The sequence below is a fragment of the Doryrhamphus excisus genome, chromosome 9, assembly GCF_030265055.1.
Source record: "Doryrhamphus excisus isolate RoL2022-K1 chromosome 9, RoL_Dexc_1.0, whole genome shotgun sequence".
Classification (NCBI taxonomy): Eukaryota; Metazoa; Chordata; class Actinopteri; order Syngnathiformes; family Syngnathidae; genus Doryrhamphus; species Doryrhamphus excisus.
In genome coordinates this window covers 14249431-14266876 of record NC_080474.1, presented here as the reverse complement: position 1 = coordinate 14266876, position 17446 = coordinate 14249431, and the positions used below count along the sequence as shown (strand labels likewise).

General features: G+C 40.8%; 1 long non-coding RNA gene across 1 annotated transcript in view; it reads left to right on the top strand.

Moving 5' to 3' along the window:
- Window positions 1-2552: 2552 nt before the first annotated feature.
- The window catches only part of LOC131135366 (uncharacterized), a 183423-nt gene continuing 168529 nt past the window's right edge, over window positions 2553-17446 (top strand). Inside the window, exons 1-4 of the long non-coding RNA XR_009131584.1 lie at window positions 2553-2848; window positions 6216-6257; window positions 15020-15131; window positions 17066-17279. This is a non-coding gene — a long non-coding RNA (uncharacterized LOC131135366). The remainder of the gene's footprint in view (window positions 2849-6215; window positions 6258-15019; window positions 15132-17065; window positions 17280-17446) is intronic.

Here is a 17446-nt window from a genome sequence, read left to right as displayed (position 1 = left end):
AAATGTGATATTAAATAATATTAAATGAAAATAATTATTATTATAATGAAAGAGTATGTATGAAAATAGTAATCCACCGCCCTAACTATTCGATATTTTTATACATCAATTGTAATATTTTTCAAAAAGTGAAACTTTTGTATCATAAATTTTGAAAAATTGTCTCAAATCTCAACATTGTAAACTGCTGGTTTGTGCCTTTTAAAATAACTATATCTATACATTCATCACTGTTATACTGTAGGTTTTTGGATATATATATGCTTTTATACAGGGGCCGCACGGTGGTCTAGTGGTTAGCATATAGGCCACATAGTCAGGAGATTCGGAAGAGCTGGTTTCGAATCTCCGTTGGGGATCTCTATGTAGAGTCTGCATGGAAAAATGTATGTTAGGTTAATTGACGACTCCAAATTGTCCATAGGTATGAATGTGAGTGTGAATGGTTGTTTGTCTATATGTGCCCTGTGGCTGGCGACCAGTCCAGGGTGTACCCCACCTCTCGCCGGCACACCCCTGTGACACTAATGAGGATGAGCGGCATTGAATATGGATGGATGGATGCTTTTATACAATATAAATATAATATAAATCACCATAAAACATGTATTTACTATTATAATATACATAACCAAGAAATCTATACACTGTAATTGACATTTTTTCATAATTTTATAGTATTTTTTTAATTTCATCATTTTTTTAATGACTTTTGTGCACATAATCATGTCCATCAATAGTTGGAGTGTAGAATCACACAATTATGCACTTTAATTGCGCAACAAAAGTACATTTTGGTGCATATCCCTGATTTTGTCAGGGTTTTTTCCCCCTACATTATTTCACAATGAATAATGTATTAGTTTTACTGATAAAATTCAGGAATTCAAGATGGTTTTTTTGGCCTTGTGAAGGTCTTCACTCCAGTTAGTTTAATTCCACTGTATTTGTCTAATAACGTCACGTTGTTGTCCTTCAAATTTAGCTGTGCTTTCTTTATTTACAATGAAAATACTTGGTACAATACTGCTCTAGTGCAGTTGTGAGCAGAGCAAACAGCTGCCTGATGAATAAGTTAGGTGCTCTAAATATGGCTGAGAGTCATGTATCTTTAAAAACGTATTTAATAATGGTAATCAAGATAATCAACAGCGTAGCAATTACATCTTTACACTTTCCCTGGTTAATTATGGATCGTGGGGAAAGGCTGCCTTGCCTCGTCGGTCTCAGGTGGATTGTTCGTCTTAAGTGTTTGCGAATGGAAGCGTAGCCGCTCTCTCTCTCTCGCTATCTACGACAGAGGACGTTTTATTTATTGATGTGTTTTAGTAAGGGAAGACCCGATGTTAGTGTTCATTATCATAAAGGCCTGCAGTCACGCGCACAGGGCCGCCATCTCGTTCTCAACACGAGAAGGCCTCACAGACCTGCATGTCACCTGTCCCTCAAGCTACCAGCCCAATGTTTTTGTCTGCTTTATTTCAAATGTGTTGTATCTTCGTTGAAAGCCGCGTGTGAGCGCGTTGCACCTGCTTGCGTTGGTCTCATCTCTGCGTTATTGCGGGTGAAACTGGATGTGAACCCTGCAGAGGCCTTCCTTCCTCGCTCTGTTGAATTATTTACACTCAAAGAGGAGAAGATGAGAGCTACACCAGCACGAGCGAGTCAACGTTTTTATCCAGCTTCATCTTTGCCAAATAGCTGGCAAAATGGAAACAAATACCTTCAATAGAGCTCTCCTGTTTGCTTTTAGCCTGAGAGCTCATGAATAGAATGCGTAATACCTCTGCCAGGGCTAAGTAAATGTTTGACACCTGTAACTTTCAACCAAAATAGTGCTCTCCTGTTATGTCTTTTTTTTTTTAAATAATTAAGCATCACATAGGGATGTTGCTTTGCATTTTTTTGTGCTGTGGCTTTTTTTACCCACATTTTTTGATCGTAGAAACTCTAAACAGTCATTGGCTAGTCTATATGTCAGATATTAAGTGCTAGTGGTTGGGTAGTGACATCCCTTACGCCTCATTGATTATTATACTGGTCACCAGTGAATGTGATTGGGTGGCGACTAGTCCAGGGTGTCACCCAAAGTCAGCTGGGATAGGCTGTAGCATACCTGCGACCCTAGTGGGGATAAGTGGGGAGGCATAGAAAATAGATGGATGGCTATGAACACACATTGTGTTCTGTGTCCTTGTGGTGTATTAGGGTGATAAATTGTTCATTCATTCATTCATTTTCTACCGCTTTTCATTCACAAGGGTCGCGGGGGTGCTGGAGCCTATCCCAGCTGTCTTCGGGCGAGAGGCGGGGTACACCCTGGACTGGTCGCCAGCCAATCACAGGGCACATATAGACAAACAACCATTCACACTCACATTCATACCTATGGACAATTTGGAGTCGGCAATTAACCTAGCATGTTTTTGGAATGTGGGAGTACCCGGAGAAAACCCACGCATGCACGGGGAGAACATGCAAACTCCACACAGAGATGGCCGAGGGTGGAATTGAACCCTGGTCTCCTAGCTGTGAGGTCTGCGCGCTAACCACTCGACCGCCGTGCCGCCCGTGATGAATTGTTGTTATTTATTATTGTATTTACTACTGCTACCAGTAGTGGGTGTTGTATACTGATCTTGAAGACGTGTAGCTCCAGCTCCTCTTTGTGTTTATGTGTCTTGTCCAGCAATTACGAACCCTCAGCCAGCCAAAGAAGTTAAACTGACTCAATGAATCTTTGGTTTAAGGAGGAGGATGACGGCAGGAGGAATATGTTTTAACAAGGATACAAAAACACTACAGCTGAATGGTGCCAGGACGAAGCGCAGTCAGACCAGTGAATATCGTGAGTCACTCAACTTATTACAATTACTTACAATTTTGAGAGTGTTTAAAATGTGAGAAAATGTGATGCCTGTCTGAGAAAAGTGAAAAAAGTGTATTGTGAGGGAATTTACACCCTTTTTAAAACATGTATGATAATTGTAAACAAATGAAGTTGGCTACTTAACAGATTTCACTTACTGAAGGCGATTTTGGAAACCTGTCCCTTGCGCTAAATGAGGGAACGCTGCATTACTTATATTTCATTGGTTAGTCAATCTGTCAATCATCGCATGTCATCCCGGTGATCCCTTATCTTTATTAGTCTTTCAGTAATGACACAAGTCAACAGTTACACACTACCAGTAGTAAGTCAATTCAGATCATTGGCTGATCTACATGTCAGTTATTATATCTCAGGTAGTGATGTTCCTCATGCCTCATTGGTCAGTCTAAATGGCTGAGTGGTGGGTTACTTGATTTACTCTTCATTGGTCAATCGAAAGGTTAAATTTGCACACAGCACCAAATCAGTCACATCTCTCACACTTCATTGGTCAGTCTAAATGTCAATAATGACACAAAACACCAATGATTGGTCAAAGATGTTGTGCTTTATAAGTCAGTCTACATGACATGTCATTACATACACCACTAGTGATTGGTCAGTGATGTCACTTGTTCTAGTTTTAATAAAATAATATCTGACAAAGCTGTGTAGTAGGGGGAGGGTAGGGGTGGTGGGTGTTCCGGTGGGGTGTGGAGTCTTCAGTTTGTTCTCAATCGGTCCGTCACATTCCTCACATTTAATCGGTCAGTCTACAAGTCAGTCATTGGCTGCTTATGTAACTCGCTCCTCAATTGACATGCTCGATATCAATCATTTCAGGCGATACCTGACTGGTAGATTAGGTTACCAACTCTTCATTGGTCAGTCTGTGTGTCAATCATCATACCTGCTTACAACATGACATAGAATAGTGGAAAGCAGGACTCCTCCTGTTCATTCTGAGTGTGAGGGAGCTGCCAATCCTCCCTCACTGATCAGGTGTATGCCCCATCTACACACTGTCAGGTTTCTATTTGTGTATATAGTTGGCTTTTGTTATTTACATATATTCTGGTTAGTACTTTGATTATATTTGGTTGCCATTTAAGTTGTTTAATTGCCATTTTAGTTAGTTAGTTTTTCATTTACGAGTCATTGGTTTTGTTCGTAGTTTCTCATCAGTTTCTCCTTTTTTTTGAGGTGATTGGTCGGGGCACAAACATGGAGGCGCGCCCATGTCAGTGCAGGCCAGAGGCTGATCGCCTTAATTGGACTCTCCCAAGTGTCACCTGGAGAAGGGGGGGATTAACTGGGTGTTAGTTCGGTAATCTAAGTTGTTATGTTTAATCGAGTGCTTAAATGTAGACAGGAAGCTAAACTTCAGTGTGGGACTCTTGAAAGACTTGTAATATAAAAGAAGGATGTTCTTACACTGAGAAGTGGACAAACTTCATTATATTAGTTTTCGGTTGCTTTTCACTAGTAGAAAACCATTCATATTAAAAGAAATCAGACAAAAAAACAGTGAGAGAGACAAGGTCATAGGTCAAACTGCGAGATACATAATTCTGCCAGTCACTTCCCAGTGTTATGTGATGGGAAAGTTCTCACCTATTTAATTTGATGAGAGATGAGACAAGGGAGCGGGTTTCTAGCATTTCCTCGCCGCCTCCTCTGTACTCACCTTGACACCTGATGGTATAAAGAGACGTCACCGCCAAGTGCCACTATAATTCTTGTAATTACTGTGAACTCGGAGAAATAAATAAATTTGCTCCTTCTCTTTGTGAGCGTCTGACAGCTTTCCCAGCATCCCGCACTGAAGGAAATTGTGGCGTGCGTTACATGTGGGCGGTTTTCATGGCAGTGTGTGTGTGTGTGTGTGTCTTTTGTGCATGTGCTTATGTTTACATAAGGTGCTTGTAAAAAAAAAAAAAAAGAGCGACATTGAGACAGAAGTGAAAATGTTGACAGCTACAGTGGAGCTTGTTGTTGACGCTGATCATGTGAAGGCAAACTTTGAGGCTGATGAGCTTGGAGGCGCGGCTTTGTAAATAATAAGTTTCCTTTCGGGTTCTTGTACGGTTGCTTCCGTCAGTGACGATTGGCTGTGACCTCGTCTGCTCAGCTCTGAGGATGGTTGGGGGTATGAAGAAGTCTTTAGGTAAAAGTATGACACTTCAATTTAATGCAATATAGTCTGAAATTTTTACACACATGCTTGTCAGTCCCCTAAAGGTATGTCCTAAATTTCATCGTGATTTACTTAAACACTCTAAAGTTACAACAGGTATTTTGTAGAATGCCTTGAGCTGTGTGAGAAATTTCAAGTAACACTTATGGGATTACAGACACAGATACCTGTCAGTCATTACATGGTCAGTTGCATCCCCCAGCACAGTGTCAAGAGCGTGGAGGAGACCCCAGGAGACAGGCTGGTAACAGCGCAGTAACAATAAACATGTTATTAAATAGCCTTACTATTATCTTTGCTACATCCAATGCTGTGTTACCTTAATACTACTCAAGGCTAGTAGAGAAGTAGAGATTAAACATGAAATTAATGCCTAATGACATGTCACCTTACTACTATTCAACATCAAGTCAGTACACTCTAGAACAGGGGTCTCAAACGTGCGGCCCGTGGGCCAAATGTGGCCCGCAGGACACTAGTTTGAGGCCCCCGCCTTGATATGAAAGTTTAATGTTAGTGCGGCCCGCGCAAGTTTGATATGGATGCTGTATGGTATCATGTACCCAGAAAAAATTATTACGTTTGATTAATGTTCATGTTAAAGGTTAAATAACTGTTAATAGTTATCCTCCCTATCCGTGTGGAAGTGGTAAGTTTTTGGCTATTTAAGTTTAAGGGAAATAACTTGAAGGCTACCGTTTAGGTCGCTAGCTGTCTAGTTTGCGAGTTAGCATGTGTCTCAAGACCCTGCAGTTGCGCAATATGTTGTAAATAAAAAAAGTATAAATGTGACTATAGTCGTGTTTTGTCATGTCTACAGGGCTCTAATAATGCTTTGTTAATTTTTATCTGAAAAAAATAATTTGTCTACCCACCAACTATATGTGGTTTCTTAAATTTTTATTATTTGCCGTTTTATTATTATTATTATTATATTTATTTATTACTGATTGATTGATTTTCTTTATTCTTGATTTGTTTATTTATTTTTCATCTTATTTTGTGCAGAAAAATAAAAATTAAGATATTTGAGAACAGTGGAATGTTTTATCAGAGCTTTTATTGTAGAAAATCGGAACCAAAGCACTGAAAAAGTTTGTATATTTTTCTGTTTTTAATAAATGCGTTTTTTTTTTTTTTTTTTAGAAAACCTGATGCGGCCCAGACCCTAGCTCCAGTGGCCCCCAGGTAAATTGAGTTTGAGACCCCTGCTCTAGAAGTAGCTCCTCCCCTTTAAATTATACATGGCAAAACAATCTAAAAGCATGTTCATTAAAGACAACGATGAGGAAAAAAAAAAGGGAAAATCAGCTCATAAATATTTCTTTCAAGCAAATCTCTATACAACCAAGCAGTGAAGGGTGGGGTTTGAGGGTTTTGCGACAGTGCCCCCCCCCCCTTGACTGCAGTCATGGATCGACTTTGCCTATGACGGCTGTTAAAGCTCCTCCTGCCTTCTCCTGCTACTCCACTACGGCAAAGAGATGGCAGCGATGGCGGCGGCGCTCGGATGACACATTATTATCCTTTAATCTCCCTGGCTCGGCTGGTGGAGCATCAAATTGAAATATCCTGAACAGATGTAAAAACACATGTGGGCCCGGGCGCGCAAGCTGCGCCGCCGCTTTTGTTTCATCTTGCTGTGATGTGAGCCTTAAGGAGAGAGCTTTTTAAAATTTCATCACTATTCAAAAGGATAATTAATACGTACCCCCAGGCTTTGATTATGCGATGCCCGGTGTGTAGCGCCACTGCTGTTGCCATAATGAGCCCACTCATCATCATCATCATCATCATCATCTCAAGCGCTCTGTCTGCTTGTGCCTCCCTGGCAAACATACAGTTTGCATAAGGTACTTAAGATTCTGCACAGGCACCTTTTGTGTGTTAACACCTATACACCTGCTATGCTTGTATGCATTGAATGCACTTGAGGTGTGTCGACTCCCTGCTCTCATTTGCAGTTCAGTGCTATAACATCACACTAGTTTGTTTACAAGAGACCACCCCCCGCCCCGCCGCGCGCCAAACACAGGCCATTTGTGGAGCAGCCCTCCCACATTAGGTGGACAGGCAGGTGGAGAGTGACAGGTGTCAGAATGGGAATATTGTGCGGTAATGAGAGCTGTCAATTAGGATGCCTCCAGGCTGAGTAAGCAGTGAGCAGTCTAATATACGCAGGGGGTAATCTTGCACTGTTGACACTTGCCTCCAAAACCCCCCCTAAAACACTCAATAAGATGCCAGTTTTTGGTCGGCTAGGCCCTCAGCTCCTCATTGGTCAGTCTACCTGTCAATCACGTGAGTGATTTTTGCCATGTTTTTCATTGATTCCAAACATGTTGAGGAGGCCATACTAGGTCACATGACTGCAAATGACAATTGTGAGGCCCCCTATCGGTTATGGTCAAAATGCTTCGGAAACATGCTAGCATATATGCAATACCGATATCCTCCAAGTTTTCTAATCATTAGACAAACAGTCAATGACGTAAAAATGGTGTAGACCAATTTTGCTTAAATTTGGACATTGGCCATTTAGTAGTAGTTAACTTGCAAAAAATTATTTTACAATAAAGTACACAAAAATACAGTAGTTAATTAGGAACTAATGACTGAGGCACATCAATTAAGAGTAGTTACTGAGGAACTAATACAGAACTAATGGGAAACTAACGAACAAAAAAACTGTATATGGTCGGCTACCTGTCAATCAGCAGCATCAGCATCTCGGATTTGGACTTTGGCCATTTAATAAACTAGTTCATTCATTCATTCATTTTCTACCGCTTTTTCCTCACGAGGGTCGCGGGGGTGCTGGAGCCTATCCCAGCTAACTTTGGGCGAGAGACAGGGTACACCCTGGACTGGTCGCCAGCCAATCACAGGGCGCATATAGACAACAAACAACCATTAACCTAGCATGTTTTTGGAATGTGGGAGGAAACCGGGGTAACCGGAGAAAACCCACTCATGCACGGGGAGAACATGCAAACTCCACACAGAGATGGCCGAGGGTGGAATTGAACCCTGGTCTCCTAGCTGTGAGGTCTGCGCGCTAACCACTCGACCGCCGTGCCACCTAATAAACTAGTTAACTTGAAAAAAATAATTTTACAATAAAGTACACAAAAATACAGTAGTTAATTAGGAACTAATGACTAAGGCACATCAATTAAGAGTAGTTACTGAGGAACTAATACAGAACTAATGAGAAACTAATGAACATAAAAACTGTATAGAGTAGTTACTGAGGAATGAATGAGTAGTGGTTATGGTTAGTGGTTAAGTTGGTTCATTCCTCATTAACTTCACTAATTTTGTGCATCTTATTGGAAAGTGTTACCAGAAAATATTTGGACTAGAATTGGGGAACACTTGACCCTCTCTTGCCCCCAAAACAGAAAAAAGTGTCAATTTTCAGTTGACATCTTTCAACAGATAATAGGACGTCAATGTGACACAGACACAATGTCCTCTGACGTCTTGCACCCTGAACAATGCACCTCTCCCAATCTCTCTTTGAAGCATCACGGGTAAAAAAAAAAAAAAAAGAGGATGTCACTGGAGATTTGCCCATCGCGCCAAACCATGCCACTTAACCCCACCAGGAATTTTCAGCATGTTCCACCAGCCTTGAAGTGACACGCATGGGGGGTGGGAGCGCACCCCAGAAAGACCGTGGAGACATCAAGGTGGATAAGGTGGTGAGACTTTCTCCGTTCCTGGAATTCAATTCTGTGCCTGACACCGCGTGGAATTAGCTTTGGACAGGTGAGTGATGGGTTCAAACCAGGTGGCAAACGGGAGTCAGATCAGAGTTGATGTGTAGTGCCAGAAAATACATTCAGGACACAGTTATCCCAGTAACGTTAAGACTAGTGGATGCTCATATCGGCCTTTGTTGACATTGTGGCATTATCAACTAGTGCCATTACATTTGAGTATTTTGTTATTTTTGTCTGTACTGTATGAATTGATATAACTTTAAAAAAATGAAAATGCTAACAAAAAAATGCTTCACAAATTTTGAGAAAGTGTGTATTTTCAGTTGCAACTTTGCACTGTTCCTGCACCTCTGCTAACTAGTGGCCTGGCATAGATATAACGGATTGTTCTTTTTTTTTTTATAGGTCAATGTGGAAGTGGATATAGTTATCATCTGTACATGAAACACCCGAAGGTAACACTGCAGTCAATAATCCCTTTTCCATCGCTGTTAATTAGTTCCAGACCTGCCCATGATAAGTCAATTTTCACTACGTCAGATGCCTTATTTATGAAAGGAATGTTTTCATACAGTAACTGACATGTACGTATATTAACCAAGTTACAGCAATATTATTATTGTAGTAGCTAGCATGAAAAACTATTGATATCTCGCTGATAGGATGCATCGCTAATCGCTAGTCTCTGTTTCATCCAGAGACGGAAGAGTGGATACATACCTCTCAATTTCGCTACTGTCAGGTGCTCACGTCTCGTGCTGGAAGACACAGCCATCCCAAGGAGAGCGGACATTGTAAGTGTTGTCGCTGCTGTTGTTATTGAAGGAACTAGTATGTGTAATATGGGCTTAGAAAATAAGTTTGCATAGAGTTTTAAATCATCAAAATAAGGCAAGATACTGCAACTATTACATGTTATCATCAGTGTACGTGTTAATGCATGATTACAGTATGTATATCAAACAATTCAACGTTGTTAGAGGGCTTCATAGTCAAAATAATTGTGTCCCAATGACGTCATTGTAAGATAGCTGAAATTAACATGTTTTATGTGTAACATGTTAATATGTATCTCGCCACACATTAGAATCAATTACATATTTCATTCATTTTCTGCCGCTTTTTCCTTACAAGGGTCGCGGGGGTGCTGGAGCCTATCCCAGCTGTCTTCGGGCGAGAGGCGGGGTACACCCTGGACTGGTAATTACATATTTATTTAATTCAATTTTAATCTTAATAGACACAGGCAGCTGTGTGCACAGCAGAAATGGTTGCTTGGTAAACATTAATTCATTCATTTTCTACTGCTTATCCTCACTAGGGTTGCGGGGGATGCTGGAGCCTATCCCAGCTGTCTTTGGGCGAGAGGCGGGGTACACCCTGGACTGGTCGCCAGCCAATCACAGGGCACATATAGACAAACAACCATTCACACTCACATTCATACCTATGGACAATTTGGAGTCACCAATTAACCTAGCATGTTTTTGGAATGTGGGAGGAAACCGGAGTACCCGGAGAAAAACCCATGCATGCACGGGGAGAACATGCAAACTCCGCACAGAGATGACCGAGTGTGGAATTGAACCCCAGTCTCCTAGCTCGCTTGGTAAACATCACTTTTAATTTTTAAACTGCAAAAGTGACCAATGCAGTGAAAATAATTTCATCTCCAACAAAAGGGGGACCTTGCAAAAAAAAAAAAAAGTTTGGGAACCACTGCACTCGAGCAACAATTAAGAGTGTCCTGAAACTTGGATCCCTGCCTCGACCCCTCTCCTGCCGCTCTTCATGAAGTCCTGCCATGGGATGCAATTATTGCTAGATGCCAGCTGACAGCCTGATGCCTGTTGCCATTGTGATGAGGCTCTCATCCTGGGGCTTTCTCTAGGCAAATGGCATCCTCATCCTTCAAATCAAAAACCTCTTTCTGGACTATTGGCTGCGATCAGACACAGGGATATGGGCCTGGTTCCCATTGTTGTTCCCCTGGAGAAACTCATTATATATAACAAGTTAATATTTAAACTTTAACAATAATTAGGAGTGTATGGAAAAGTAAGAAAAGACTCCATAGTGCTTTTTGTTTTATTATTATTTGTTTAATTCATTTATTAACCACAGCACAACACAGCAGAAACATGACCAATTTTGTAATAGCGGTATGTAGCAAACTGCATAGTCAGCAAAAATATCACAGTTTAGTTCATTTTGAACAAGAGTATGGCAGTTGAGTAGCAACATTTTACTCATAATACTTCAAAAGTAGTATACTGCCGTCATCACCCGGCAGTCATTAGCTTTTGTCGACCATATAACCATAGATTGTAGCCCATAAATTGCTGTGATGGTGTATTAAGATGAATGAAGCTAAATTAATGAAAATGGAACAATTAGTCGCCATATTAGTCATTGTGCACTTTGCCTGTTAGTTGAGAAAACACACTCGGGCAAAGTTCAGTGAATGTTTTGAATCGTTTTAATTAATGCACATTGTTGTGTGTGTTTCCTTCCTCACGGTCCCTACGTAGGTCCCTATGTACCTATATCTGTGAAGTCATAAATAAATGAGTACACACTGTACACACTGTGCACTGCCACCAACTAATTATCATGCAAATCAAGCAGGAACAAAGCATGGTGGGACTGTTAATCTGTGCTATGTTGCTGGTGAAATTCCCCAAAGTGCTTAGCCATTGTCCACCATGCAATTAGGGAGATCACATAGTCACTGTGTGACTTGTTACACTTTTTAGCCTTCATTAACAAGGAATACTTGATACTGATTTAAAAAAAAGGGCACATATAAACAAAAAACCATTCACACTCACATTCATACCTATGGACAATTTGGAGTCTCCAATTAACCTAGCATGTTTTTGGAATGTGGGAGGAGTACCCGGAGAAAACCCACGCATGTGCAAGGAGAACATGCAAACTCCACACAGAGATGGTCAAGGGTGGAATTGAACTTGGGTTCTAGCTGTGTCCTGCTCGCTAACCACTCGTCCTAAAAACATAATAATGTCTCCTTATTTTTGAATACATTATCATACGCCTACCAGGACAGAAATATAAAACCCTGTTTATGTTTGGGGCGGCACGGCGGTCGAGTTAGCTAGGAGACCAGGGTTCAGTTCCACCCTCGGCCAATATCTGTGTGGAGTTTGCATGTTCTCCCCGTGCATGCGTGGGTTTTCTCCGGGTACTCCAGTTTCCTCCCACATTCCAAAAACATGCTAGGTTAATTGGTGACTCCAAATTGTCCATAGGTATGAATGTGAGTGTGAATGGTTGTTTGGCAGTTATTTTGATAATATGCCTCAGATAAAGGAACGTTTGGGACTGAATGTGTATTGCCTGAGGGTGCTTCTACTAACCCAACTATCTTTCCTTTACCCAGAAGAAATTACAACATGGAAAAGTGTACATTTATTCTGTTTTAAGTTGAGCTGAACGGATGTCTATTTCATAAAGATATTTATTTGCATTATTTTATTCTGTTAATGTTACTATCTTGAGATAAAATTAGCATTATTTCCCATGTATTACTCCAAAACATGCATCAAATTGAATTCAGGTATCAAATAGAACAAAAAATTCATTCATTCATTTTCTACCGCGTTTCCTCACGAGGGTCGGAGGGGTTGCTGGAGCCTATCCCAGCTGTCTTCGGGCGTGAGGCGGGGTACACCCTGGACTGGTCGCCAGCCAATCACAAGGCACATATAGACAAACAACCATTCACACTCACATTCATACCTATGGACAATTTGGAGTCGCCAATTAACCTAGCATGTTTTTGGGATGTGGGAGGAAACCGGAGTACCCGGAGAAAACCCACGCATGCAACTCCACACACAGATGGCCGAGGGTGGAATTGAACCCTGGTCTCTTAGCTGTGAGGTTTGCGCGCGAACCACTAGAACAACCGCGAACCCCAGAACAAGAAATGTTTTACACAAATTAAGGCAAAAAAATAAAAATAAAAAAAGACAATCCGCCCAAAGGTTATTTTGTAATAATCACCGATTTGCCAGAGGCCCTGTGAATTGTCTAACAGCGCCCCTGACTAATACCACCATCATCGTAAATTAATTTAAAATTGTACAGTTAATTCATGTGATCGATATTGGCCAATTTCACTCATGGATTATTGTACTGGAATCGGCATTATTTCTATTGTTAATATGTCAAATCAACTGACTCAGCTTTTCATATGCTGGAATTTAGTGTTGAAAATGTCATTGAGCTTGGATAAATAAGAAAGACACAGTTTTGTGTCTTAAAACAAGCTGTGTAGGTAAGTAATTACATAGAAATAGGGAAAGCGCCACTGTAGATTTGAACACTTTACACAAAGTGATCATATCATGAAATACTGCTTTAAAAAAAGGAATTCCGAGCTCTATTCCGCTTCATCTCTTACCTCGTCTCAAAGACGTCCTGCTGAAGGGCCAATCGGATGCACTGTTGTGTTGTTTTTGTGGTGATATTGGGGACAAAATAAGCAAACACACTTAAAAGCGCCTTATTAGGAGCAGTTCTATTATCATAACAACCTGATTTGCCTAAATCATGTCCTTGCAGGGACCGGGGATAAGGGGATGTGGGCGTCCCCCTGTTCCTAATGAGCGGGACCCAGCTCCCTGACATGTCTTTTATTGCGCTTACACTAAATGGAGGCAATGATGAACATCATTATTATCATGTAGCCTTGATGTCACAGAGGGCATGCTGATATGCCCTCTTTTAATATTTGATTGTTTTTTTTTTTCATTTGGTCCAATTCATCATTCCAGCTTTTCATTTTGCTAACTTTGTGTAATGTTTATGTTCTGATTACTGGACTTTGATGTCCCTTTCCTCACTTTTCTCGACCCAATTTTGGCCAGAGATTGTGGAGGGGGAAAAAAACTTTTGTCGCCCCTGCTTCCACTTTTGCTTTTGCTGAGAACATATTCTCTGTGCATTTACAAATGAACAAATGAAATAATGAAATGATCAAAGTTTTTTTTGTTGTAGTTTTTTTTGCCCTTTAATTTATGTTTTTCATGCAACAAGGGTCGTTATTGGATGTTTGTGAATATGAAAGGAGTTTTAAGTTAGCCATGTTCTTTTGACTGTTATTATTGACATGATTGTCTATAATGAAGTGGGAGCACCTCTATCTGAATATTCTGAACTCCTATTTAAAGTGTCTGTATCATAAACCCCATTGATGATCATGTTGTTCCACTATAGCAGGGGTCTCAAACATGCGGCCTGCGGGCCAAATGTGGCCTGCAGGACACTAGTTTGAGGCCCCCGCCTTGATATGAAAGTTTAATGTTAGTGCGGCCCGCACAAGTTTGATATGGATGCTGTATGGTATCATGTACCCAGAAAAAATTATTACGTTTGATTAATGTTCATGTTAAAGGTTAAATAACTGTTCATAGTTATCCTCCCTATCCGTGTGGAAGTGGTAAGTTTTTGGCTATTTAAGTTTAAAGGAAATAACTTGAAGGCTACCGTTTAGGTCGCTAGCTCTCTAGTTTGCGAGTTAGCATGTGTCTCAAGACCCTGCAGTTGCGCAATATGTTGTAAATAAAAAAAGTATAAATGTGACTATAGTTGTGTTTTGTCATGTCTACAGGGCTCTAATAATGCTTTAATTTTAATCTGAAAAAAAAATTTGTCTACCCACCAACTATATGTGGTTTCTTAAATTTTTATTATTTGCCATTTTATTATTATTATTATTATATTTATTTATTACTGATTGATTGATTTTCTTTATTCTTGATTTCTTTATTTATTTTTCATCTTATTTTGTGCAGAAAAATAAAAATTAAGATATTTGAGAACAGTGGGATGTTTTATCAGAGCTTTTATTGTAGAAAATCGGAACCAAAGCACTGAAAAAGTTTGTATATTTTTCTGTTTTTTATAAATGCGTTTTTTTTTTTTTTTGGAAAACCTGATGCAGCCCAGACCTGTGAAATATTTCCCTCACCTTTTCTTACGTGTATTGCCGCTTGTATTCAATTAAAAGGGAACTTAACACAAAATCAGCACGTTCTTGGCCTCCATATTTGAAAGCTGATTTGTTGTATATATGCAGAAACAGGAACGTCGCTGTACTGTATGCCGTCAAGGAGGGAGAAAAGCACTTTAAGTCTGTACATTCAGTCAAAGCAGCCATTAGTCTGATTAACATCAATTGTTTTAACATTTCAGAACTGAGATCGACTGGGAGGTTAATTCTCCGCTGCCGTCGACGTTGGCGAGGTCAGCGACGGCTTTCATCAGACACAAAGCGCTAATTGTGTCGCCATTATTTTAACTTCAAGTAAGTAACTTAAAATGCTGTGTGTGTGTCTCTCACTCTCTCATTGGTTCTTATAGCTTAATCAGTCAGCTGTGAGCAAAGCACTTGATTGCATACGACAGGGCACTAACGTGAGAATGAACATGCCGCTATGTGCTACAGGACCATTTTTTTTTTTTTTGGCAGACACACAAAGGGAAGCTTAATAAGTAAGCCGAGACAGTCACAATGCTGTTGATTCCCTTCGGGCTTTCACAAGGACAAGTGGTGTGTTGTGAGAACCTGCCGCTTGCCTTTTAGAGATCACAAGCTTGTTTTAAACCACAGAATAGATGCCATATATTACACACAACAATGTAACCTTAATGCTATGTTGTTGTATGTAACTGGGACAGGAGGACACAAATATTAGCAACCCTGGTATAGCTATGTGAGCTAAGGTGCAGAAATATAATGTTAAGTGGGGCTGCACAGCGGTCGAGTGGTTAGCACGCAGACCTCACAGCTAGGAGACAGATTCAATTCCACCCTCGGCCATCTCTGTTTGGAGTTTGCATGTTCTCCCTGTGCATGCGTGGGTTTTCTCCGGGTACTCCGGTTTCCTCCCACATTCCAAAAACATGCTAGTTTAATTGGTGACTCCAAATTGTCCATAGGTATGAATGTGAGTGTGAATGGTTGTTTGTCTATATGTGCCCTGTGATTGGCTGGTGACCAGTCCAGGGTGTACCCCGCCTCTCTCGCCTAAGACAGCTGGGATAGGCTCCAGCACCCCCGTGACCCTCTTGAGGAAAAGCGGGAGAAAATTAAATAAAAATAATGTTAAGTGCTGCACAGTGGACGAGTGGTTTGCGCTCAGGCCTCACAGCTAGGAGACCTGACTTCAAGTCCACCCTCGGGCATCTCTGTGTGAAGTTTGTATGTAAATCTAATTTTATAGGAATGCTTATAATAAGGAACGAGTGGTTACCACACAGGCCTCACAGCTAGGAGACCCGAGTTCGATTCCACCCTCGGCTATCTCTGTGCGGAGTTTGCATGTTCTCCCTGTGCATGCGTGGGTTTTCTCCGGGTACTCCGGTTTCCTCCCACATTCCAAAAACATGCTAGGTTAATTGGCGACTCCAAATTGTCCATAGGTATGAATGTGAGTGTGAATGGTTGTTTGTCTTTTTGTGCCCTGTGATTGGCTGGCGACCAGTCCAGGGTGTACCCCGCCTCTCGCCCGAAGAAAGCTGGGATAGGCTCCAGCACCCCCGCGGCCCTTGTGAGGATAAGCAGTAGAAAATGAATGAATGAATAATGTTATTTTAGGGTGTGTAGCGAAGCCTGCTTTTTACAAAGCTGTCCTCTGTGAAGTGGTGGCGTATACATGCTTATAGCATATACTTGCTTATCTAGCAAAAAGGTGGTATCCTGTCCATAAGGTAAAAGGTTTGTTCTTCATGTTCATGTTCATGACATAATTAAAAGACACAACTTTTAAAGCTAGCATTGTCTCTCAAAAGTGGAGCAAAGAAGTGAGGGAGATGCTAGCTTTTTCTCACATTTGGCGCTCATAAACAGGATTTAGGGATTAGGTGTATAATATACTGAATTCCCAAGCAGTACGCATTCAAAGTATTTATTGCGTTATGCATTTACTTGGTACAAATACTGCGGAAACTTGGTTAACCTTGGTAACCCTCATTTATCACAGTTAAATGGTTCCAGACCAGACTGCGATAAGTGAATTCATTTGCAAAGCAGGAGTTCTTATTTATGGATCAAATATTTTCATAGTTACATACAGTTTTTAGTATTATTAGAGCCATCTAGACATGAATTAACATGCCTATATTGACATTTTACACATAGTTGCTTAAACACAGTATTTTATTTTTTTACTGCCTTCTCATGGTTTTATAATAATGTTTTTCTGTGTTTTATTTACTGCCATTGTGTTTCTTGTTTAGACATCTGAGTGCCTTGTTGTGGGCGGAACTACTGGACAGGCACAGCTGGTCCTCATCATCATCATCACCATCCATTTTAGGCTCACCTGTGGCAACTGGATGGCACTCAGTGATTCCCACTCCAAGCGCTACACTTCATACCATGTGCCACATTCACTTCCTGCTGCCTTGCTACCCGCTATTGGTCAACCTTCGTGTCAACCAGTCCAGTCTCGTGAGTCAACAGCACACCTAGTAGCTATTATTTCGTGTTTTGCCTTATTTATACTCTTCTTGTGCCTTTAAGTTGTCATTTAAGTGTTAATGATTGCATAAACCTACCTTGTTGCCTCCGGCCCCCGGAGTAGTACCTGCAACACACACACGTCACAGTATTAGAAC